Source organism: Sorex araneus, chromosome 3 (assembly GCF_027595985.1).
Source record: "Sorex araneus isolate mSorAra2 chromosome 3, mSorAra2.pri, whole genome shotgun sequence".
Taxonomy (NCBI): Eukaryota; Metazoa; Chordata; class Mammalia; order Eulipotyphla; family Soricidae; genus Sorex; species Sorex araneus.
Window position 1 is genome coordinate 36,505,155 of NC_073304.1, and position 25,261 is coordinate 36,530,415.

Consider the following 25,261-nt stretch of genomic DNA (forward strand, 5'->3'; position numbering starts at 1 on the left):
GGCGGAACCTGCTCTACTTCTGACCTATAGTGGGAGAACCCGGGAGGCTGAAACCTTCCATCTCAACCAATGCGATCATTGGAACGTAACGTGACGCCAGGACTGCTGCTAACCATAGGGCTCGATGTGCGCAGGCGCAGATGGCCTGCGGGGGGGACGGGCATTTCCTCGCCACGCCTTTTCACTTCCTTCGGCTGCCGACCAATCGTTTGCGTGTTTCTCCGCGCCTTTGCCCAATCAGAGAGGCGAAGGGTGGACTTCCGGCTTTCTTCCGGCCCGGCGCTCGCTCGCTTTCTTCCCGCGTTAAGTAGAGGTACATTTTGGGAGAGCTGTGGGCACGGACGGGGTTTGGGCGTCACTCTCCAGGGTTGGACACTTTGTTGCTTGAATCCAGAGGGGAGTCGCTGAACCTCTAGCGGGACGATCGCTAAGGGAAATAGGAAGGATCCGGGAACAGAACCACGTGGTGGGGGTGGAGGGGTGGGGGTCCGGTGCGTGTTCGTGGTTCCCCAGCACCCTCTGGGCATTAATTGTAAAGCGAAGCGCAGAGCCGGAGCGCTAGCACAGCGGGAAGGGCGCTTGCCTTGCACGTGGTGTTACCGGGTTCGATCCTCGGAACCTTGGATGGTCTCCCGAGCCCTTCCGGAGTGATACCTGAGTAGTGCAGAGCCAGGGATTAAGCCCTACCCCGCCGAGCACCGCCGGGTTTGGTCCGAAGCGCAAAAAAAAAAAAAAAAAAGAGAGAGAGAAACTCTCTCAGCCACATTTCGGGGGGGAAAAGAATCATTTGTCTCCTCCCCTTCTTCCCTCCCGCCTTATTTGCCATCCGCTAGGGTTGCAGCAAGTGGATCGTTAGCATCACACGTGGGGCAGTCTCTGTATTAAGCACTTGCCTTGTATTCTGAGTTCATGCAGCACTCAATAAAGAGAAGGGCATTTACCTTTCTGTTAAGGTTAAGAAACGTGATGAGGCGCTGGAGCGATAGCACGCGGGGAGGGCGTTTTCCTTGCACGCTGCCGACCCAGGTTCGGTTCCCAGCATCCCATATAGTCCCTGAGCACCGCCCGGAGTTATACCTGAGTGCATAGCCGCCTGTGACTCAAAAAGCCAAAAACGCAACGTGTTAAAATTACTCATTCACGCGTTTCCTCCAGTTTCTCCGACAAATGTGTTTAAAAAATGACCGTACTTGATTGAAGACGGTTACCTCTTAGACTTGTGCCCCTTTCCTCCCCCCAAGTTATTTTAGGAGTTAATTCTGCATACCTAGTTAGTTGATGATGTGAAATGATTTAGTAGAAAAGCATCGAGTAGGGGCTATTTACTAGTCTTTGGCCGAATCACCCTTAATCTCCCTCAGGTTTTGTGTTTTGTTTGACTGGGGATAAGAGGAGGGGAGTGGGGTGCCCCTCAGCAGTGCTGGAGTCCCTCCCAATAGTACTCAGTTCTGCTGGGGAACTGCAGCCAGCTTCTTCAAGTGCCTGATTGGAATCAATACCAGAGCCCTCTGCTTCCTACAGCTGTGAGGGTCAAAGTCATAACATAGAAATTACTTATGTTAACTTACTGTGTTTGTCTTTCAAATGCTTACCTAATGCACAGATTTTAACTGGTGACTTTCAGTGCAGAATGTCTTGATTTAAACCTAAAGTGACCTATTGGCTTACCCAGGGTTTGGGACAGCATTCTTGTTAGCGCACAAGTGTTATTACAAGGTTAGTGTGCTCGGCTTAAAGCTAAAGCAGATCAGTCCATGTAATGGCTCTTCAGAGCTCTTTTCTCTTCCCCTGGTATTGTTATTCAGTAGTGTTTTAGTTATCTACCTAGATATGCTTCTGTTTGGGGGCCACACCTGGTGGTCCCAGAGATTGAACCCAGGACTCCTACATGCAGAGAACACATTCCAGCCCATTGAGCCGTCTCCCTTAGCCCTGTAAACTGTTAAGATTTTAAACTGAACTCGTGGTTAGTTTTGTTTTGTTTTTTTTTTAACTTCTGCTGATTACCAAGAGAACTGTATATAATGATATTTTTCTTTGCCTTTAACTTATTAAGATGTTTTACAATAAATGTTTGGGCATTTTTAAAAAGTACACTTTTTTGATAGAAAACAAACTTTTTTAAAGTTTAAAACAAACTTAAGTGAAAATGAGTTTCTTTGTTTCTGAACTGGACCCAATTTAGTTAGTGCTAAGATACTGAGTTTGTTCATTTCCTACAGCTGCTGTAAAGAATTACCACAAATTTAGTGCAAGTGTATTCCACAATTCTTGAAGTCAGAAGTCTGATACCTGTTTCGCAGCACTAAACAGTGTGGCTCTGGTGGGGAAATGGGATAAGCTCCATTTCTTTTTTTTTTTCTTTTTGGGTCACACCCAGTGATGCACAGGGGTCACTCCTGGCTCATGCACTCAGGAATTACCCCTGGCAGTGCTCAGGGGACCATATGGGATGCTGGGATTTGAACCCAGTTGGGCCGCATGCAAGGCAAACACCCTACCTGCTGTGCTATCGCTCCAGCACACATTTCTTATTTGTTTTGGCTTCCAGTAGATGCAATTATTCTTTAGCCTGTGACCCCTTCCTCCATCTTTAAAGAACTTGACTGCAGTCTCTGCACCCATTCTAGTATTCCCTCCTGCCCTCCTGTAATTAAATCTCCCTCTCCTTTTTTCTGAGGTCTTGTTGATGCTTAGGATTCTTTTAGATAATGCAACAGTATTCTCTTCATATCAATTTTTTTTTCTTTTTCATTTTGGGTCACATCCGGCGATGCACAGGGGTTACCCCTGGCTCTGCACTCATTAGTACTCAAAATACCCATCACATAGAGGCCTTTAGTGGCTGCTGTGACTCAGCCTCCTGGACCTCTTCAGTTAATCTCAACAATTCCCAGGGACACCCAGATCATTTCACTGTTTTTTTTGGTTTTTTTTTTTTTCTCAATAAGCTATCATGTAATTTTCTTTTTATTGGCCCCAAAAGGTCAATCATAATTCCTCTTTGTTTGTTTTGTTTTGCTTGTAGACCATACCAGTGATGCTCAGGGCTTTCTTTTAGCTCTGTGCAGAGATCACTCCTGGAGAAGCAGAGGGACTACTTGTGGTACAGGGGATTGAACCCCAAAGCCCTACCTGCTGTCGTATCTCTCTGGCAGCATCTAAGTCCTTGAAGCAGTAGGTCTCTGACATTAAAGTCAATGCTGTGCTTATTTACAAACAAATAAGCAACAAAAGTGTAAAAAGGAGAGATGATATCTAATAAGCTGGAGGATAGCACGTTTGCCTTGCAGGAGGCCGACCTGGGTTCGATTTCTCCGTCCCTCTTGGAGAGCCTGGCAAGCTGCCTGTGGCGTATTCAATATGCCAAAAGCAGTAACAACAAGTCTCACAATGGAGATGTTACTGGTGCCCACTTGAGCAAATTGATGAGCAAATCGATTGAGCAACGGGGTGACAGTGATACAGTGACAGTGATCAATTTTTTTTCCCCCTGTTTTGGGTCACACCCGGTGATGCACAGGGTTTACCCCTGGCTCTGCACTCAGGAGTTACTCCTAGAGGTTCTCGGGGGACCATATGAGATTCTGGGAATCGAACCTGGGTTGGTCGTGCACAAGGCAGATGCCCTACCACCTGTATGATTGCTCGCAGCCTCTCAGATTTTTCTTTTCTTTGCATGTGTGGGGAGGCGGGGTCTTCCAAGACATGCTGTGGGGAACCATGTGGTGCAGGGAGTGAATAAGGATCAGCCGTGTATGGCACATGTCTTAACTTTGTTCATCTCTTGCCGGGGTGCTAAGGTTTTGGGGCAGATTCACACCCAGCAGAGCTCAGGGATTTCACTGGATCTGTGCTCATGAGTGACCCCTGGTGGTGCTGGGGTACCATATGCAATGCCTGGGATCTAACCAGGGTCAAAGTTGGTTGCATGCCTTACCTCCTGTATTAATTAGCTTTCCAGTCTAATATCAAGATTCTTAATTACAAAATTCTTTAGGTCAAATTAACAAACATTCACAAATTTTAGGAACTAGCACTTATGTTCAGATGTTATTCAGCCTACTACAAAAGAGATAAAGAAAGACAAAACAGACCTTAGTGTGTTTGAAAGCATAGTAGGATATGCTGTCGAAGAGAGAAAAAGGCCATATTAAGTGACTTCCAGATTGCTATGAAAAGAGCCCTTGGAATTATCACGGTTTGGGTGCATATTTTCAACTGAAAATTTACTCTGCAGGCAGCTGACGTGGGTTCAATTCCCAGCACACCAAAAAAGTCCCTCAAGCCTGAAAGCAGTGACCCCTGAGCATGCAGAGCCAGGAGTAAACCCTAAGCACAGCCATCTGTGACCCCCCCCCAGACAGAAAACTATCTGGGGGGCTGGAGTGATAGTACAGCAAGTAGGGCAGATACTTTGTATGTGGGGGTTCCAGCCCCAGTATCCCGTATCCCAGGACCAATGGGTGTGACCCAAAAGCAAAATAATAATAATAATAAACCCACAGACTGTCCTTGAGATCTGGAGAGAGTGCAAGGGTTAATGTGCTTGCCTTGCATGAGGCTGACCCAGGAGTGATCCCTGAGCACACCAGAAGTAAGCCCTAAGAACTGCTAGGTATGGCCTAAAACTGAAGAAAGAATAATTATCATTGAAGTTTTTAATGTCTGGGAATATTTCAGTCTCTAAAATTTGCTTAGCTTTTAGGGGCCAGCGTGGTAATACAGCAGGTGGGGTGCTTGCCTTGCCCACAGTAGACCGGGGTTCAATCTCTGGCACCACATAATGATCCCCCAAGCACTGCCAGGAGTGGTCCCTGAGCCCCTATCCCCAGCCCCCAACAAAAGTCTTAGCTTCACAATCAAGTAGAATTGATTGTGTAAGTTATGTTTGGTTTAGGATAAATTCTAATGATTCAAATGAGTCTAGAAGTGTTATCCCTGGAGCCAGAGGAAACAGTACAGCAGGTAATGAATGTGCTTTCCTCACATGTTACTGACCTGGGTTTGGTCCCCTGCGCCTTATATTGTCCTTAGAGCCCACCACGAGTGATCCCTGAGCACAGAGCTAGGAGTCAGCCTGTACCTCTGTGTTGTGGCCCCAAAACAAAAAAGAAGGAGTGTTGTTTCAGCATTTTTCTTGGGGGATAGGGGTGAGAACTCCCTTGACAGTTCTTAGGGACTCCTCCTGATTTAATGCAGCTTCTGGAGCTGCTGGTGGGACCATGTGCTGCTGGGGATTGAGTCCAGGCCTGCTTTATGGAAAGCGTGTGCTCAGCTCTTTGAGCCGTCTCTTTGATTCCCACTTACCCTCCCACCCCTTTTGTGGTGGTGGTAGGAGTTCCCAAGCAGTGCTCAGAGTACTGTTAGAATCTCAGGCCCAGCAATGTGATGCTTCTGGGCCAGTGGTGCTTGGGATCATACGGGATGCTGGGGATCAAACTTGGGTTAACCGTGTGTAAGCGAGATACCTACTCGCTGTCCTATGGCTCTGGCCCTGATCATAAAACATTCTTAGGTGTTCTGCATCATTTTCTAAATTTTCATTCATCATTATGAAACAGCTTGGACAGTAAGCCCAATTTGTTGACAGTACGCTGTGATCAAAGGGACATCTGGAATCAGGAGATCTGTCTATCTAAATTATGCAAAATAGATCACATTTCTGGGCTTTATTTGACTTATTTGTAGAGTAATAATAGTATATGTCAACGCGGAATTGTGAGAATCCCAAGCAATCACAAATGTTATAAATCTTTGTAAAATATTCTTATGAACACCATATAGCACTGTAGCACTGTCCCGTTGTTCCTTGATTTGTTTGAGCGGGCACCAGTAATATCTCCATTGTGAGACTTGTTACTGTTTCTGGCATATCGAATACGCCACGGGTAGCTTGCCAGGCTCTGCCGTGTGGGCAGGATACTCTTGGCAGCTTGCCGGGCTCACCAAGAGGGATGGAGGAATCGAACCTGGGTCAGCTGCGTGCAAGGCAAATCCCCTACCCGCTGTGCTATCGCTCCAGTCCAAACAAAATATAAGATTGTTAATTTTCTATAGACCTTGAAGAAGTTTGAATTTAGCTTTAATTCTGTTGAATTTAGCTGTTTGAATTTAGCTTTAATTCTGTGTGGTTGTGTTTGTGTCCCAGGGATCAAATCCTGGACCTTATACGTGTGAAGTGTGTGGCCATATCCCCAACACTGCATGGATTTTTTTTTTCAAAGCTCTATCAGAGCTTTCTCCTCTTTGTAAGTTGACTGCACCCCAAAATAGTAAGCATCATGCCTCTTGTTCAAGTCTTTTTAATTGACTCCCTGAATCTTAACTTTGTGCCTAGATCAAACCCAGGGCCTTATAAACACGGTCTACATCCCCGGCCTATAACATTAGGTAACGTTAGTCTCTGTATTTTGTTTTACTTTGCCAACTAAGATTTCATAGGAAAATTCAAAGAGACCTCTTCTTCCAAAGTGTGATGGGCTTGGTGCATTGTAATTAAAACCATGTTCGTGATGTTTGGTCTGTGTACTGAGGTAAATAATAGCGGTATTCTCTTTGTAGACATTATTCTGATTAGTTTGTATATGTGTAGACTGAAGGGCACATGAAGAACAAGAAAAAAGCGACTCACTAGTAGTGCAGTGCAGACTTCTTTTTTTAAAAAAATTTTTATTAGTCACCATGGGGTACAGTTACAGTTATAAACTTCAGTGCTTGTGTTCCAGTCACATAATGATTGAGTACCCATCCCTCCACCAGTGCCCTCTCTCCACCACCACTGATCCCAGTATCCCTCCAACCACCCCACCCAACGCGCGCACCGTTGGCCCCGCCACCCCCCGCCTCTGTGGCAGGCCATTCCCTTTCATTCTAGGCCATTCCCTTTTGTTCTTTGGGTGTTGTGGTTTGCAATAGAGCTATTGAGTGGCTATTGTGTCCACATCATACACACCACATTCTCCACCAGAGTATACTCCCCTCCACTGATTTATTTGTTTGTATGTATGTGTGTATTTATTTTTGCTTTTTAGGTCACATCTGGCGATGCACAGGGTTTACTCCTGGCTCTGCTCTCAGGAATTACTCCTGGCAGTGCTCAGGGGACCATATGGGATGCTGGGAATCAAACCTGGGTTGGCTGCGTGCAAGGCAAACATTCTACCCGCTGTGCTATCATTCCAGCCCCATTGACTCATTGTTAATATAGACTGAATTACTCTCATGAAGTTATTTTCTTTGCTCAGTTTTTTCTCTTTTTTCCACTGAGATTATAAAATTGAAATTTTTTTCTTTGGAGTTTGGGAATAACACAAATTCCTCCAGCCATTATAAAAATAGAATGACACAATTTATGTGTCATTGAGTTAGTCTTGAAAGTCTTGAATGATTAAAAGGTGATTGTATCTTTTTAACATATGTAGAGAGCACAGAGTGTTACTGCATTCTTCTGAAAGTTGAGATCATTTGAAAGAGTAGCGTTTTGAATATATTGTTTAACTTGGGTCTTTGGGTTTATAGGACTGCTTTTAAATTCCGTCCAAACGGACAGGTGTTTATGAAATGCTTTCTGCTTGTAGGGATGTGACAGTAAGGTAATTTCCTCACTTAACTAACACTGTCCTTAGCTTCCTTCCTCTCTTAGGCCTTCCTGACACTTTCTGCAACCTTTGACTTTTGGAAATTGAGTTGAATAGAACTTCTCAAGGTTGTGGTAATGGACTGTTTTGTCTTCATTGTTTCTGTCCAGCTTATTTCTAGGAAGGTGCCTTACTTTCTCAAAAAAAGATAGTGGTTACTTTTACAACTTGATTTGTGCGTGTGTCTTTTCCTGTCTTTGTTTTAGATATATGTTGCTTCTTATCTTTGACTCCTTGCCTTCCTCTATTGAGTTTTTACTTTCCTCTCAGCAGGTAGGATTGGAGTGGGGGCAGATTTATATTGGAAATAGGAAAGCACGGTCTCTGTTGTTTGGAAATTTATATTCTGCACTGGAGAAAAATTAAAACACTAAAGACAGAATTAGAAATAAATAACACTTAAATAGATTTAGCAAATATACTTAAACATACTGGGGGCGGGAGAGATAGTTCATTTGTCTTGCACATGGCTGACCCAGACTCAATCCGTGGCACCCCTGATGACCTCTCAGTCTGCCATAGTGACCCTGAGCACAAAGCCAGGAGTAAAACCTGAGTGCTGCAAATATGGCCCCTAAAACAAAAAGGAAACTTGTGAAATCATGTATGTGCTTATTCTTTCCTATTTAGTGTCCTGCTGACTGTATTTTTTTACAACATGAAATTCCTTTCTAGAAACTAAACTTATATAATATTTCTCCTTTGGAAATTCATCCCGCTCCTGCCATCTGTGTGGAATCAGCTGGCTGGTGGATCAGGTGTTTCCTGTCGTCTGCCTTGGGAAGTTGCTGTAGTTGTGTAATCAAAACCTGAAGGAGGAAAATGGCAGGCATGTAGCTAGGAGATGGAGGAAAAGGGTGGGTTTATCTTTTTTTTGCTTGTTTGTTTTGTTCTGTTTTGTTTTTAGAGTAGGATTTATTAGGCAGTTACATCTGCTTTGTCTTCCTTTAGTCAAAAATGGTTCTGAGGCTTTGAAAGTAGAAGTCTGAGAAGATTGAGATGAGAACAGATGAAAAATACAGGTGTTTACATTATATTTGGGGTGTTATTTTTAATTACACCTAATTTTTAGTTAGGTTTTGGCAGCACATTCAGAGCGAAGTCTCAGTAGATATTAAAATTCTGAGCTTGGAATTTTGAAGACCGGGTTGAGGATAAAACCCTGAAGTTCACTTAGAGGTTAAAATTATGTCTCCAGAGGAAGAAAGGAGAGGAAGGAACAACTAGGCAAAATTTGTTTCAATCTCGTTGCCCTGGTTGATTATAGAAATTGGCTAATTAAAAAGTTGGGCAGTATGTGTGGGGCAAACACCCAGCACATTGAACTTGGGGCCCCCCCGCATGTGAAACATGTGCTCCAGCCCTTTGAGTCATCTCCCTGGCTCCCAAATTAAGTGTCTCTGTTTAGAAACTTTGGACCTACATCTTGTTTTATTTAAACTTGTTTCTCAAGTTTTTGAACCTGTTGCTAGATGGCAGTAGCAGTCAGTGTGAGGCCTAGGAGTTTAAAGAATTGGAAAGCCAAATCGAAGCTGAACATTTTCATATATTTGGTAAAGTTAACAGCCAACATTAAATTATTTTCAGTCCTTCGTATATTTCACATCAGCTTTGAAAACTGAGTGATTGTTTTTTTTTTTCTCTTAATTTCCGGCTTTCGCAGACTGGTTCAAGAATTAGGCCTTTTGTTGGTTATTTCTTTGATATCACAATCTTTCTCTGTGTTCAGGAGAGGAAATGAGTTTGGAACTCAACTAGATTTAGATCTTCTCACAATAGAGCACAAAGTGGTTAAGAAAGCTAGTCTGTCTTGTGGTATCTTTACGTAAATATAAACTAAGTGATTAAGGGTAATACCCGCTATTTTCATTTCAATTTCTGAAAATTTCTTTTGAAACTTGGAGTATTAGTGAATCTAACAAGTATGTACAAGTAAGTCTTTTTAGCTGTCAGTTTATAGGTATTTAAAAAATACTGCCTTAATTGTTTATGAAATAAGATGTTTAATAGCATGGGCTGCATATGTGCATATATGTACGTATACACACAGACATACAGATACAGCTGTGTACCATAGAAGCTATATGTTATAACTTACTTTACAAGTTTATCATTTGATACTGTTTCGTTTCTTTAAAATTCTCTATGCTGGCCTGGATTGGTCCTTTTCATGCCAGGCATCCTTCTGAGCATCTGATGTGTAGTCTCTAATTAATACATTGTACCAAGGTATTGAAAGTTTTGTTTGTTTGTTGGACTACACCCAGCTGTTTGCAGGGATCGAACCCAGGTGCAAGGCAAGCACCTTACCCATGGTCCTGTCTCTCTGGCCTGGGGATCAGAACTGTTTTCTATTGTTTAAGTACAGAGCTGAAATACAAAAGTTGTCAAGCCAGGATTTGAGTCCTGGCAATCTGACTGTATACCCAGTCTCTCAAAGTATATACAGAATCCTCCTCTTCGGGCATTTAGGTTTTTTGGGTGGCACACGTGGAAGAGGCACTGTTTGGTCCACATCAAGCTGCACTTAGGGCTGTACAGGCAGTGCTCAGGGAACCATATGTGATACTGGGGAATCAAACCAGTGTCAGTCATATGCAAAGTAAGCACCTTAACCCCTGTACTCTCTGATCCCAAATCTCTCTTGTTTCTGCATCTAAATATCAGTAATTAACAGACAGTCTTGGGCCTGGAGAAGTAGTGCAGAGGCTTAGAGCACTTGCTTTTCTAACTATGGTCAGGAGTTTAAATCCCTATGTCCCTCATGGACCAGCTGTGATTCTGGAAGCTTTGCTTTTTTTGAGCCTGGCAGCCCCGCTGTCTGCGATTTCTAGAGTCACTAGAGAATTCTAATCATGCTACTGACAGATATAGGTGAGCACCATGAAAAGGGGCTGTCACCCCAAGCCAGCAACATAACAAAACGATAGGCGAGTGAGTGGCATTGCCAGGAAGATCACCGGTAAGCATGTCTGAGCACCTCAGTGACCCTTGGGAAGCACTGCAGTCATTACTGTGCCTCAGCTAAGGCATTAGTGTGCCTCAGCTAAGAATAGGAAGCCCTGCAAAGCACATGTACAAGCCCCCAGACTAAGGTGATGCAAACCTTTGCAAGCACTTTGTCCTGATGTGCAGCCCCCTGCTGAGCCTCTCGGTCAGCCTTGTGTGCGATTCCCCAGTCACTCACTGTGGCCGCAACATTGAAGAGAAACAGGAGGGAATTTGAAAAAAAAAAAAAAAAGATTATGAGGGCTGGAGAGAGAGTTCAGGCACTTGCCTTGCATCCCTTCAAGCCTGGTTTGATCCCAGCACAGCCTAAGGTTCCTCAAACATTGCCAGAGTGTACTCCTGAACACAGAGGCAGGAGCAGTCCCTGAGCACCTCTGGGTATGGCTCCAAAACAGTTAAGACTATGTGGGATGGGAGAGAATAATCCAGGAGTTGAGGCATAGGCTGATCTTTCAGAGATCTGCCTGATAAAGCAAACAGAACCCCAAGACGACGCAGACCGAGGGAAAAGCAAATAGGAATCAAACAGCAGCAGTATTGCCTGATTTGGAATCCAGGATTCATCGTATTTGTGAGATAGGTGCTCTACCACTGAGCCACGTTCCCAGGCCTGGAAGGTTCCATTCTTGACCTGCTGTTCTTTAGCCTCCTTTACAGTTCTCCTTTAAGAGGGGCATCCAGCTAGAGCAAATATTTTTGTTTGTTTTCATTTTGGGGCCACATCAAGCAAGGATCAGGGTAACAATATTTAGGGGAATGAACCCCACTTGGCTTTGTGCAAGGCGAGCACCTTTACCCACTCTACTCTGGCCCTAAAGCATATACTGTGCATTTGGAACCTGGGTTTGAAACCTGATTCGGCATGGTTTCTGAGTACTGCCAGGAGTGCCCCTTTCTCCCGTGTCTGCCCCAGTCTTACAGCCAGTCTGGGCTGGGAGTGTTACTGAGTGGCAAAGTGCTTGTAGGCATAAGACCTGTGTTCTGGGGGCTGGAGCGATGAGATTGTTTGCCTGGTGCACGGCCAATCCAAGTTCAATCCCTGTCATCCCCTGTTACTCTAAGCACCACTGGTTGTGACCCAAAAAACACCGCCAACAAAATGATGTGGGTTTGATGTTCCAGCACCACAAAATAAATTATAAATAGAACAAGGGTATCCACTTAATTTTTTTTTCACTATTCCTGAATATTTTTTTTTTAGTATATCTTTTGGCAGTGACTCTTGACAGTTCTTGCTTGTTTTTTTGTTTGTTTGTTTGTTTTTGTTTTACCTTCTTTGATAGAGGCCTTTTTACTGGATGTTGATCTTTGTTGCTGTTAGCTTCCTTTCCCCTTATAGTACTTTGAAAACATCAGTTTGTTGTCCTCAGGTTGAATATATTTATTCCTTTTTTTTTTTTTTAAGATATGTGTTGTGTTTTGTTTTGGTTTCCACCTAGCAGAGCTCTGGGCCTACTCCTGGCTGTGTGCTCACATCACTTATACGCTCCGTGGACTATACACAGTGTTGGGGGTTGGACCAGCCTGCTTAGTGCAAGGCAAGTGCCTTAACCTCTCACTAGTTTGCCAGCACTAGTTTGTTTATTTGTTTGTTTGATTTTTAGGAAGTGTCATACCCTAAAGTTCTCAGAGCTTCTCCTCGCTTGGTGCTCAGGAGTGCATTTTATGTGGTGGTCACACCGGGGCCTTCTGCCTATGCGGAGCCCATGGAGCTTTCTCTGCAGCCCAGGTGTTTTTACATATACGTTAGTAGTCTCTCTTCCCAGACTCTGGTACCATGAATCTCCTTTTTTCCTCTGGGTTTGTCTATTCCGGACTTTTCATCAAATGGAATATGTGTGTGGCATCTTTCACTTAGATTATTTTCAAAAATTTCAGCAATTTTACATGTGTATATGTTGTGGCATGTAATGGTACTTTATTCCCTCTTAGGGTAGAAGAATATTCCCTCCTGTGGATACACCTTATATAATTTAGCCAGTATTTGAACATTTGGACTATTCCCTTTTTTTCCTATTATGAAAATTGCTACTAGCAGCATTCATGTGCAAGTTTTTTATTTCTTTTGCTTTTTGGGTCACACCCGGCGATGTACAGGGGTTCCTCCTGGCTCTGCACTCAGGAATTACCCCTGGCGGTGCTCAGGGGACCATATGGAATGCTGGGAATCGAACCCGGGTAGACCACTTGCAAGGCAAATGCCCTACCTGCTGTGCTATTGCTCCAGCCCCAGCATGTGCAAGTTTTTGTGTGAACACAATGTTTATTTATTTATTTTTTTTTTAGTTTTTGTCTTTTTGGGTCACACCCAGCAATGCTCAGGGGTTACTCCTGGCGTTGCTCAGGGGATGAACACCCTGCCCTCTGTACTATCACTCTGGCCCTGAATAGAGTGTCTAATCTTAAGAGAAACTGCCAAACATTTCCATAATCTCTACTTTATATTCCCATCAGCATTCTTATTTTTGTCTTTGGGTTTTGGGGGTCATCACCAGCAGTGCTCAGAGTTTACTCCTGGCTCTACACTTACAGATCATTTGTGGCAGGACTCGGGGGACCATATAGGGTTCCAAGGACTGGGTCAGCTATGAGCAAGAGCCCTACCCTCTGTGTTATCTCTCCAGCCCCCAGGATTCTGACTTATTTCTTTTTTTGTAAATGTATGTCTCTATCTGTCTGTCTATCTATCTATCTATCTATCTATCATCCATCCATCCATCCATCCATCCATCCATCCATCCATCCATCCATCCATCTATCTTTCTATCTATCTGCTTTTTAGAGAAAAATAGTGTCCTGACAAATAGTACAGGAGGTAGGGCACTGGCCTTGCACATGACTGACTCGGGTTCCACTCGTTACACTCCATATGTCCCCAAGCCCTTCCAGGAATGATCCCTGAGTGAAGCACAAGGAGTAAACCCTGAGCACAGCCAAGCGTGCTCCAAAACCAAGAATAATAATAATAAAAGTCTGGGGGTATATCTCAGTGTCAGAGCTCTGCCTTGCTTACATGAAGCCCTAGATTCCATTCCTGGCATGCGAAGGGCCCCAGAATCAATTCTGAACACCACTTTGCCTCTGGCTGCAGCCCTAGTGAGCCCCAGAACCAGTAAGTCAGTCCAGAAACAAAAACAAGTAAATGAAAAGATCAAATATTAAAAATTGGGGGGGTTATGATTAAATTATATAATATTATGGTATGCACAGAAGAGCCTGGCAAGCTTCCTGTGCTGTATTCGATATGCCAAAAACAGTAACAATAACAGGTCTCATTCCCCTGACCCTGAAAGAGCCTTCAATCGTTTGGAAAGACGAGTAAGGAAAGGCTGCTAAAATCTCAGGGCTGGGACGAATGGAGACGTTACTGATGCCCACTTGAGCAAATTGATGATCAACGGGATGGCAGTGATACAGTGATGTCTTTTAAATTTAAATTTTTCAGTTTCCTTTCCCTGTCTCCCTTCCCTTTGTTGTTATAGTAGCACTGGGTCGGGGACACACACAGACACGTACACACAGACACACACACACACACACACTCACACACACACTCCTCTTCATCCCCCATGATTATCTTCTTGCCAAGACTCATATCCCAGGTTTTGTTTGCGTCTTGGCCACTGTACTCACTGTTTGCTCCCCTTAGTTGCAGTGCTTGCATGTGCTCTCCAGGGGGCGCACTCTTACTTGCAACTCTCAGATTGTTGTGTGTGCCTGCTGTTGCACTGGGCTTTCACGTACTCACCAGGGGTTGTACTTTCAGGTTGGCACATGAAAGTACTTTCAGGTTGGCACATTTTGTTGTGCTGTTGGGGTGTAGGGGGAGGGGAAAGAGTGGGGGAAGTTGCTTTCCTTTGTGTGGTGCTCACGCCCACCTGGTTTTGATGTACCAGGAATCACTTGTGCACCTGGGATCACAGCAAAGCAGCTTGGATCACACTCAGTGCATATTGAGCACCTGGTATTTGGTTTTGTTTGTTTGTGCCCCCTCCCCTCCTTTCCCGCTTTGGACCACACCTGATGGTACTCTGTGCCCAGCCATGACTCCTGACCAGGCTTGGGAGACCATAAGCAGTGCTGGGGAATGAGCCAGAATTAGCAGCTTGCAAGACAAGCATGTTAACACTTGGACCCCAAGGGGAATTGAACTCCTGGCCATACACCTGCAAGGCAGGCACTCGAAGCCACCACAGTTTCTTCTTCACATTGTTGTCAACACCACCTGTTTTCTGTTTGGTTTTTTAAAAAACCAAATCACAGTGATTTGGAGTGTTTTTTTGGGGGGATTACACCCACTCATGCTTGGAGGCTACCTTGCTTGGTGCTGGGGGACTAAAGAACAAACCCAGGTCTCTTGCATGCAAATCATGCATTCCAGCGCTTGGAGCCATCTCCCGCCCCATCTTTTTTCCTTTTATAAAATTGAAATTGAATTTTGGATATTGTGTATAGAAGAATAGTAGAGATTGAAGTACATAATGTTTATTTCTGGAATTGGACACCTCTTCTGTCTGTTAGTATTGGGTTGAATAGTTTAATCACTAGGTGAACTGGTTTGGATTTTTGGTTGCTATGGTTACCTTCAGCATACTACAGACTTCAAATTCCTCAGTTCTGGGCTATTAATATCTTGTATTTCGTGTAGGGCCTGAGATGCTGGTGTTGGCTTTTTTTTTTTTTTAATTGTCCTTCCTCCATTCTCAATTTTTAGCACACCCTTCTTGCCTGTCAAATAATACGTTTCTTGCCACCATTTTCCTCCTCTAACACTAGACAGAACTTGGATGCTTTTTCCTCTGTCTGAGAACTGTGCTTGGGCAGAGTCATTCATCTCCATGTTGCTTTTTTCCAACTGTTTTTTTATTCTCAGTCCGTCAGTAGCAGACCCCCATCACCACAATCAGAAACCGTCTGATATCCTTAATAACAAATGTGGTTCCTATTCTGAAACTTTGCATAAATTACTTCCTAAAGGACTCTTGTGTGAGACTTGTGGTTTTAAGCCGAGATCCATCCACACTGTTGCATGTACCAGTGGAGTGTGGTGTTTTTTGGGTGTTTTTTTTTTTTGTATCGCATTCCACTGTATTAATACACTACAGTTTATCAGTAAAGACTATTTACATTCTAGGCTAATTGTCTAATTATCTATTTAGTCATATAATTATCTTAAAAGCGTGTGACTATCTTAGAAAGCAACACGCAGTAGAATATTGCCCTGTTGCTCAGAAACCTAAGGATCCTCTTGAGCACCCCGGGGCCACATAATCAGTTCATCTCTTTTCTCCTTCCTTCACAGTTGCTCCATCACATTTCTATACCTCTTGCTCAGAATTTTGTTTGTAGGCCACACCCCGTGGAAGTGGGTGCAGGGGTGGAGTAGCTCATTAAGGGCTCCTGAGCTTGGTGTGATGGGGATATCACTTCCTCGAGCACCATGCAGTTAGTACCGAGGTGCAAGCCTGCGGCTCTCACTTGCGAAGCATGCGCTGCAGCCCTTTGAGCACTGTCTTCAGTTTCACTCGACCTGAATAAAGTGTGTTCCAGGCAGCAGCCTAAGGAACCCTCCACAGATGTCTGTCACTTGACAGTAAAATCCAGAGTTCTTACCATGGCCTTCAAGGCTCTTACTGCCTCTAGCTCCCACTTTCACTTTAGTTTCCACACTCCTTTCTCTAACCCGTCTTCAGCTGTTCTGGGTACTTGCTGTTTCTGCACAGGAGGTTCTTGGTCTCCAGAGTCCAGGGCTTGCTCCCTCCCTCCACTCAGTGCTTGGCTCAAATGTCACCTACGAGAAGAGGCTTGCCTTTGATGGATGAATCTGAAAGGCTTTTCTTGCTTTGCCCATTATTACTTGGTGGGATGTTCAGCGTTATTTGTATCAGTTCAGAGTGAAGAGTCTCCCCACTGGTGATTCCTGGTCTCCGTCACCCGGGCCAGCAGATCAGTGCAAGTGTCTGGAGTTGGGTGCCATGCCATTCAGGTTCTTCAGTGCGGGGGCAGCCAGGCAACCCCAGGGCTGCACCTGGGGTATTGTCTAGTGCCAGGCACTGAATCCAGGTTTGGACCAAGCCTACACATACGCCCTAATTGTTGAACTATTTCCCAGTCCCTATTTTTTTTAATTTTTTTTTTATTATAACATTGATTTACCAAGTGTTTTTTTGTTTTGTTTTGTTTTGTTTTTTGCTTTTTTGGTCACACCCCTTGCTCTGCACTCAGGAATTACCCCTGGTGGTGCTCAGGGGACCATATGGGCTGCTGGGAATCGAACCCAGGTCGGCCGCGTGCAAGGCAAACGCCCTACCTGCTGTGCTATCACTCCAGCCCCTACCAAGTTGTTCTTAATACACTTGTTTCAGGCATTAAATCGCACCACCAAGCCAGGCTGCCCTACCCTTTACCCAGGTGCCCACTTTCCACTTCTGACCCTAGCCCACCCCCTGGCAGGCACAAATAAATTTACTTCATTTTGGTTGTGATAACACAAAGGCAAATGAAATGATCAGACCTGAGATCAATAAGTCCGTGTGTGATCATTGTCATATCTCACAATGAGATTACTGAAGTCCTTGTCATTACTGGGCTGGTTGGTGCTCATGGGGCCTCTGGGTTATTGTTTAGGCTCCTCGAGCTTGGTGGTCTTCTATGCAACTTTCCCATCACATTTGCTGTGATCCTACTGGGCTGACAGGCCTATGAAATTTATGCAGCTGCTTGGTCCAGATATAGTTCGGTGGCTTGGCCCTCTGATGAGGTTCAGTTGTGGAGCTGGGCCATTTCTGTGATGGAGGGTGTTGGGTACGGCTGCGGCCACTGCTGTGCCTGCAGGCAGGAAAGGGAATCTGCCAGCCCCATTCTCAGAAAGCCCCAGAGTTCTCAGCCTGGGGAGATTTGGTAGTTAGGCGTTACCGTGTTCTTTTGGAGATGTGATGCTGGACAGTTGCTCTCTCTGCTAGCACGATGGTGGATGTGTGTGGGGCGGGGGGCGGGGGGAACTGCTCTCCCAGCCTCTACTTGTATCTTTCTAGTTATCTGCACAGCTTTCCAAAAGGGCAGGGACTTCACCAGTGGACTTTAATTCTGGCATGTCATGTAGTAGCCTTTGAGAGTTGGTTTTGTCAAAAAAAAAAGTATATATATATATATATATATATATAGCCTAGTTTTCCCTCTTGGAGAATCTGGCAAGCTACCAAGAATTTCCTGCTCAAATGGGAGAGCCTGGCAAGCTCCCCGTGGCTTATTCATATGCCAAATACAGTAACAGTGATGGGTCTCATTCCCCTGACACTGAAAGAGCCTCCAATGCAGCACTGTAGGGACGAGCAAAGACAGGCTTCTAAAATCTCAGGGCTAGACGAATGGAGATGTTACTGAGACCACTCGAGAAATTTGATGATCAACAAGGATGATGATGATGATGATGATGATATTTTTGGTGGCACTTGGGGCTTACTCCTGCTCTAGCTCATCATACTTCTGTGGTGCCTTGGATCCAGCTAGGATGGCTGCATGCAAGGCGAGTACCTAGCCTCGTGTTAACTCTTTTGCCCCTTGTTTCGAGTTATTGAATATAAGGTTGTGTGTGTGTGTTTAATATTTTGGGCCACACCCAGCAATACTCAGTGGTTACTCTAGGTTTTGCATTCAGGAATCACTCCTGGTGGTGCCCAGGGGACCATATGGAGTGCCATGGATTAAACCTGGGTCAGCTGCTTGCAAGGCAAGTACCCTACCTGCTGTACTATATCTTTGACCCCTAAATATAGGGTATATTTTTAATAACTTAAGTAGACTTAATGTTAGTACAAACAGCAAGTTTCTGAAATGTGTATACATATATATTCAAGTAACTGATCTTTCATAGTGTTATCATCATTCTATTTTAGGCCATGGTTAATTTTCTTTCTGTCTGTCTGTGCATCTGTCCTTCCTTCCTTCCTTCCTTCCTTCCTTCCTTCCTTCCTTCCTTCCTTCCTTCCTTCCTTCCTTCCTTCCTGCCTGCCTGCCTTCCTGCCTTCCTGCCTTCCTGCCTTCCTGCCTTTCTTCCTGCCTTCTTTCCTCCCCCCCCACCCCCTGCCTCCCTCCCACAATGGCTGTGCCCAGGACTTTACTTAATCCTGTCTCTGGCTGGGGTGGGGGGCACTCCTTGTGGAACATGGGGACTATATATGATGCTGAGGATTGAATCCAAGTTGAGAACATGCAAGGCAAGCCCCCTACTATCTCTTTAGCTCCTGCAGTTATTTTTGGTTGTTGTTTGAGATTATACTTAGAAATATTTTGGGCATTACTGCCAGATCAGTGCTTTGGGTCATCCCACGAGGTCATGAGGGACCCTGTGGTTTCTCAGAGATTAAATCTGGGCCTCCCAGATAAATTCTTAGCACTCTCTCTCCCTCTTCCTCTCCCTCTCCTTCTTCTTCTTCTCCCTCTCCCTCTCCCTCCCCTTCCCTCTCCCTCCCTTTCCCTCTCCTCTCTCCTCCCCCTCCCTCTCCCTCTTTGTGCAGCACTTAGTTTTTGATGGTGTTTTTCTTTTAAAATTTGTGACCCGACCCGAATTCGATTCCCAGCATCCCAGCATCGAATCACCCGGGAGTAATTCCTGAGTGAAGAACCAGGAGTAACTCCTGTGCATCGCCGGGTGTGACCCAAAAAGCTAAAAATAAAATAAAATAAAATAAAAATTTGTTTTAGGGCTTACTCCTGGCTCTGTGCTCAAAGATGACTCCTCGCAGTGTTCATGGGACTGTATGGGGTTAATGGGGATGGAACCTGGGTCAGCCGAATGCAGTGCGAATGCCCTACCTACTGTATTAACACTCTGGCCCAGCGTTGCTTAGTTTGCTTGCCATCAGTGTCAGAAAAAGAATTTTTTTTAAGGCATTAGGACCAGAAAGATAACTCAGTGAGTGTAAGCCTTGCATTTGGGAGGTCTGGGCTCCCAATTCAGTGAGCCGTGGTTCCCCTAGCCGCTGGGTGTGGCTCTAAGATCAGAAAAAAAGAAAGTAGTAGTAAATATATAGTACCAGTTCAGAATTTGGATTATCCCACATTGCTACTGACTGTTCCAAATTAAGACATCTGGTGACCGGGGAAGTTTGGTTTCTTTCTGTGTTTGGTTAACCAGCTGGTTGTTAGGGAAAGAAAAAGGCAGTTAACTGTTCTTGTTGAAGGAAGCAGGAATTAGCTTACGGGTCTAATTCCCGCTTCCACTTTTGGGTGGAAGCTTTACTTAAAAGACTGGACGTCTCAGAATATTGAGGAAAATGTCTTTGTTTTAGGAAAGATAGTTTGAATGTCATATCCAGAACCTGATGCTAATTTCATACTGCATGAAAAAAATGTGTGTGTCATTCCCTTACCCTCCTTCCCTTCTTCCTTGGTAACAGATTCCTGCACTTTAAAAACGATGCCTTCCCTAAGAATTTTACTGTATTTAATGCGTGAGATGCCATATGTTACTGTAGCCAGTATTGTGAACATTCATGTGAATAAGAAAAGCATATTCAGACTCACTAAGCAGGATTAATTTGCACAGAATTAAGTCTCAGTCATTAATGAATATGATATTTAAAAATACATTGAAGTTGTAACAGATGTCAGTTCGGCACACTTTCCGTTAAATGTGCAGTTCTTCCTAATTTAAAACAAATGATTCTTTGGTTAATTGTTTTAAAGCAAATTCTGTGTTTAAAATATACACATAAAATTGTCTTAATTTTTGATATAATAGTTTTCTGAGGGACTGGAGCAATAGCACTGCGGGTAGGGCGTTTGCCTTGCACACGGCCAACCCAGGTCAATTCCCAGCATCCCATATGGTTCTCCCAAACACCGCCAGGAGTAATTCCTGAGTGCATGAGCCAGGAGTAACCCCTGTGCATCGCTGGGTGTGACCCAAAAAGCAAAATCAAAAACAATTCAGAAAGAGGCCGAGGATGTGGCTCAGTGGTATTAGCACGCAGCTGTCATGTGTCAAGCCCTAGATTCAACCCTCTACACTGCAAAGAAAAAAAATTTTCTGAAAGAGTTTTCAGTGAAGTTAAACAATACAAGCTTTTTATTCCAAAGGGTTTCTTCTAGAACATGCTGGTATGTTCATATGACGTACTGTTCCTATTTTACTATTAAGAATTTTAATTTTTAATATTAACAGCTAGATTTCTAAGTTTCACCTGTACAGTTTTTGAGGTCACACCCAGTGGTTGCTCAAGGATCATTCCTAGCTCTTCTCTGGGGGACCACGTGCTGTGCCAGGCATCGAACCAGGGTCAGCTGCAAACAAAACAAGTGCCTTAACCTCTGTACTCTTTCTCCTGTCCCATTACATATGAAGTTTTGCTTCTGATAAGCCAACATTAGTTATTAATGTTAAATAACAAGCCTCTTTAATGTCCAGTATAGAGCTTTTGTGTATTCGTTCTGTTTTTTAGATTTGTCACTAGCACATTACATTAGCCATTAGCAGCTACAACTTCTAGATGTTCTGCTAATACCACCCCCCCTTAAAAAAAAAAGTATGGGTGTGGGCTGAAAAGATAGAACCAAGGGCAAGGCAGCTTGGCTTGCATGCAGGTGGTCTGAGTTCAATCCCCTGCACTACATCTGGTCCCCCGAGCCCTGGCAGGAGTGAGCCCTGATTGCAGAGGCAGGAGTGAGCCCTGAGTACCACCATGAGTCCAATAAAACCCCAAAGTATGGGATCAGAGAGGTTGTTCAACAGGCTGAGCATGTGCTCAAGGAGTTAGCATATACTTTATATGTGGGAGGCCCAGATTCGATCCCTGGTACCACATCCTCCCCCAGGCACTGCCAGGTATTGCCCAAAGGAACAACAAAAATCATGATATATACTTATTATCGAGTTAACAACTGCTTTTATTTTTAAAGTATGTATTTACTATAGAGTTAGTGATAGTGTAGGAGTTAATAGTATGGGCTCTGGAACAAGAATACCATAGTTCAGAAACCAGCTTAACTGCATATTAGCTGTGCTTTTCTCTGTTTAATGAACATAAATAATAGTACTTAGAAGGTTATTATGAGATTATCATCATTCTGAAGATTTTGGCAGTTTAGAGAAAGTATTAGGAAGGAGACACACCTGCACACATTCACACACACCCTCTCCAGATACTTGAAATGCATTTTATGAACATATTCCAGAAACCTTTCTTTGTATATATACAGACAGTATAGGCCGAGAGGCAGTCATGCATAGAAATAATTTTATAACTTGGATAATAAACATTTTTAAACAGTATTCCATTTAATTTAACTTGGATTTAATAACTGACGGAATCTACACTCAGGCCGGGAATAGTACCTTGGGTAAGGCACTTGTCTTGCATGTTGCTGACTGTAATTTGATATCTGAAATCCCATATGGTCTGAGGGCCACTGGGCGTGATCCTCAAGCCTGGAATAAGCCCTGAACACTGCTGGGTATGGCCATAAAACAAAACAACGAATTCTCCAGGGGTCTGAGAGGTAGTGCAGGAGGTAAGGACTTGGCTTTGCATGCAGTTCTGGTGGCGGCGGTCGTGGTTCAAATCCACAGCACCACGTACAGTCCCTTGAACGCTGCCCGGGATTACTCCTGAGCAGAGTCAGTAATAGCCCCCGAGTATCTCTAGAGTATGCCCCCCCACACCCCTCCGAAACAACACTAAAGTATCTTCAAGATAGAAATTTGACTTCATGTATTGACATGGGGAGAGATCTAGTAGAATACAACTGTGTAATTTCCAGCTTATAATGAAAATACAATAAGGCAAGGACAAGAGCAGAACTTGGGAGCGGTTGTAGTGGGTGCCTGTCCAAGCATCTCTGTTTTAAGTCTGAAAGATTGAAATGAAAAGATGAGTTTAGGGCTTTTGGCATACACATTCCTAGTGTATAAGTAACTGGAATCCTTTCCCTCTAGAATGTTCTAATATTATATGCACCAAGGGGTACATTTTGGGGTTTGTTTTGTGGCTACACCCAGCAGGTCTCAGGGCTTGCTCCCACTCCGGGGGGACCATCTGTGGAGCGGGGGATTGAATACAAGCACCTTACACCCCGTACAATCTCTCCAGCCCCAAGAGGTACATCTTTTTAAAAAGACGTTTTTAGGCTAGAGAAACAGTGCTTGGATTAAGTACCTTAACCTTAACCCTGTACCTTAACCTGCATTTTTGACCCCCAACACTGCCTCAGATCCCCCAGAGCACCTCCAAGAACAACCCCTGAGCACAGAGCTGGAGTAGCCCCTGAGTACCACCTGGAGTGACCCGGGCCAGCTCCCTTCCCCTTCCCCCAATCATTAAAAAATGTTTTTATTTTGGAATTATGTTAGGCTTATAGGAGAATACAAAGAGAACAATTTTATTTACCCTTTACCCTGCTTCTCTAATGATAATATGCTACAAATAAGCATGTGACACATATATTTAAAAAGGAAAGGTCCTGAGTGGTGAGGAAGAGGCAGTGTATTCTAGAGCAGTGTATTCTTAGGAGTCGGCTGTGTCACTCTCAGCATTGCGTAGGGGACCATGTGGTCCTTAGATATTGAACCTGTGTCCCTGCATATAAAGCTCAGCCTTTTTAGCTGTTTCTGTGGTTTAAGATGAGAGATTATTGTATTTTTTTCCACTTTCCATTTTTGTCCAGGAAATTTTTATGTGATCCCTGGGATACAGATATATATATATATATATATATATATATACATACATATATATATATATATGACTAATACTAAAATTCTTCTCTGATAGGAATTAGTTTTGACTTTAAAAGATGCCTCCTAGAAATCTTTCTTTATAGTTCTTTATAGGAGTCGCTTAAGTTAGTACTTGGTGATATGGACCCAAGGTTTTGATTGTTTCTAAATAATAAGGGTGGTCTGGCTGCTCTAATAATAACATGAGAAAAATTTAGTTAAATTAGAAAATGTTGAATCACATATGCTTAGAATAAAAGTTCTTTCCAGGCCACGGAGGAACCTCAACTGGCTGAGCCCATGCATGTACCTGGAGGCCTGGGTTCCAATCTGTGGCACTGCATAGTCCCCCTAGGCTGCTAGGAGACACCCCAAAGCATAGAACCAGGAGTAACTCAGAGTATCACCAAATGTGGCCCTAAAACCGAAACACAAACTATAAATAGAAGTTCTTTTTATCCTTTAGGTTGCATCCATGTAAGAATCCAAGTTTGGGGCCAAGAGAGATGGTACCAGAGGCTATAGCCCTTGTCTTGCATGTCACTGATTCTGGTACAGTAGATTCTCTGAGCACTGCCTTCAGTGATCCCAGAGCACAGAGCCAGGAGTAAGCCATGAGCACAGCCGGATGTGGCCTTAAAGCCCCAACATAACAAAAGAGTCAGTATCACACCTGGACAAATTACAGTTGGGAGAATTATAAATTTGTGGACTGGCAGTAGTTGCCTATAAATTGGACAGAAGTACTGTGATTGAATTAGATGAATCAGAATTGTCTGGGATGTTGATGTCAAATTTGGAAACTGTTGGTGATACGTGGAGGAGAGAGGGTGGAATGAATCGAAAGGGGTTTCATTATATTGTCCAGTAGAGTTTCTTAATTGCTTTTCAAATCAAATATGCGGTGGCTCCCTTGGACTCTAACAGAACTTTGGGGATTTGAATTGTGCTAGTACATTAGGGTTTCTTTACTTTTCCCTACTCCACACAAATCCATAACTAAAAGTGGTTTGGGGTGGTTTTTTTTAAGAGAGAGAGACCACACCTGATGATGCTCAGGAGATCATATGGGCTGCTGGGAATCAAACCAGGGTCAGCCACTTGCAAGGCACAGATCTTAAATCCTCCCTCTATCTCTTTTGCCTTTAAAAAAAAACATTTAAAGAAAAGTAGGACACATGCACAAAAAATAAGTATAGGTGCCAGAGTGATAGTACAACGGGTTCAACGTGTTTGCCTTGCACACGGCCGACCCAGATTCTATGCCCAGCATCCCGTATGTGTTCCCAAACACCATAAGGAGTAATTCCTGAGTGTAGAGACAAGAGTAACCCCTGAAGACAGCTGGTATGGACCCAAAACAACATGCAAAAACTGTATAAGTAGTTGTTACTTACTAGTAAGTAATTTCTAGGTCTCTGTATGTGAATGTTTTAATCCAAATCCCTTTTTTCTTATCTGATGAATAAAATTAACATGCATTCCTCCTCTAAAAGCATCACTTATAATCATTTGTATCATTTGTCTTCCCATTGCTCATCGATTTGCACGAGCGGGTGCCAGTAGTGTCTCCATTTGTCCCTGACCTGTGCTAGTGTATCCCAGTGGCGTCTGCGTGCTCCAGAAACACGAAGAGCCTCAAAGTTTGTTCAGGGTTTTGATGAAGAAGTTTGACCATCTTGCAGGTGGGCAGCCAGCATTCTATTGATGTCCTGTGGAATCCAGTCAGTAACAGCTCTAGTCCAGCAGTCGTCTCTAAATCACATTACGCGTCCAGCCCATCTGATTTTTGATGCCTTCGCAAACGAGACAACACCCCTGGTTCTTTTTTTTTTTTTTCCTTTTTGGGTCACACCTGGTGATGATCAGGGGTTACTCGTGGCTCATGAATTACTCC

The 25,261-nt window shown here is 43.9% G+C and overlaps 1 protein-coding gene across 4 annotated transcripts in view; it reads left to right on the top strand.

The window, feature by feature from the left end:
* The first annotated feature begins 208 nt into the window (after window positions 1-208).
* The window catches only part of WDR89 (WD repeat domain 89), a 37,471-nt gene continuing 12,418 nt past the window's right edge, over window positions 209-25,261 (top strand). For 2 of the 4 annotated variants that reach the window (XR_008629130.1, XM_055130210.1), the window contains exon 1: window positions 209-313. The gene's annotated coding sequence lies outside the window, so the exon portion shown is untranslated. Of the gene's footprint in view, window positions 314-8,382; window positions 8,498-25,261 lie in introns of those variants that run through there. The other 2 variants (XM_055130211.1, XM_055130212.1) reach the window with 2 other exon arrangements.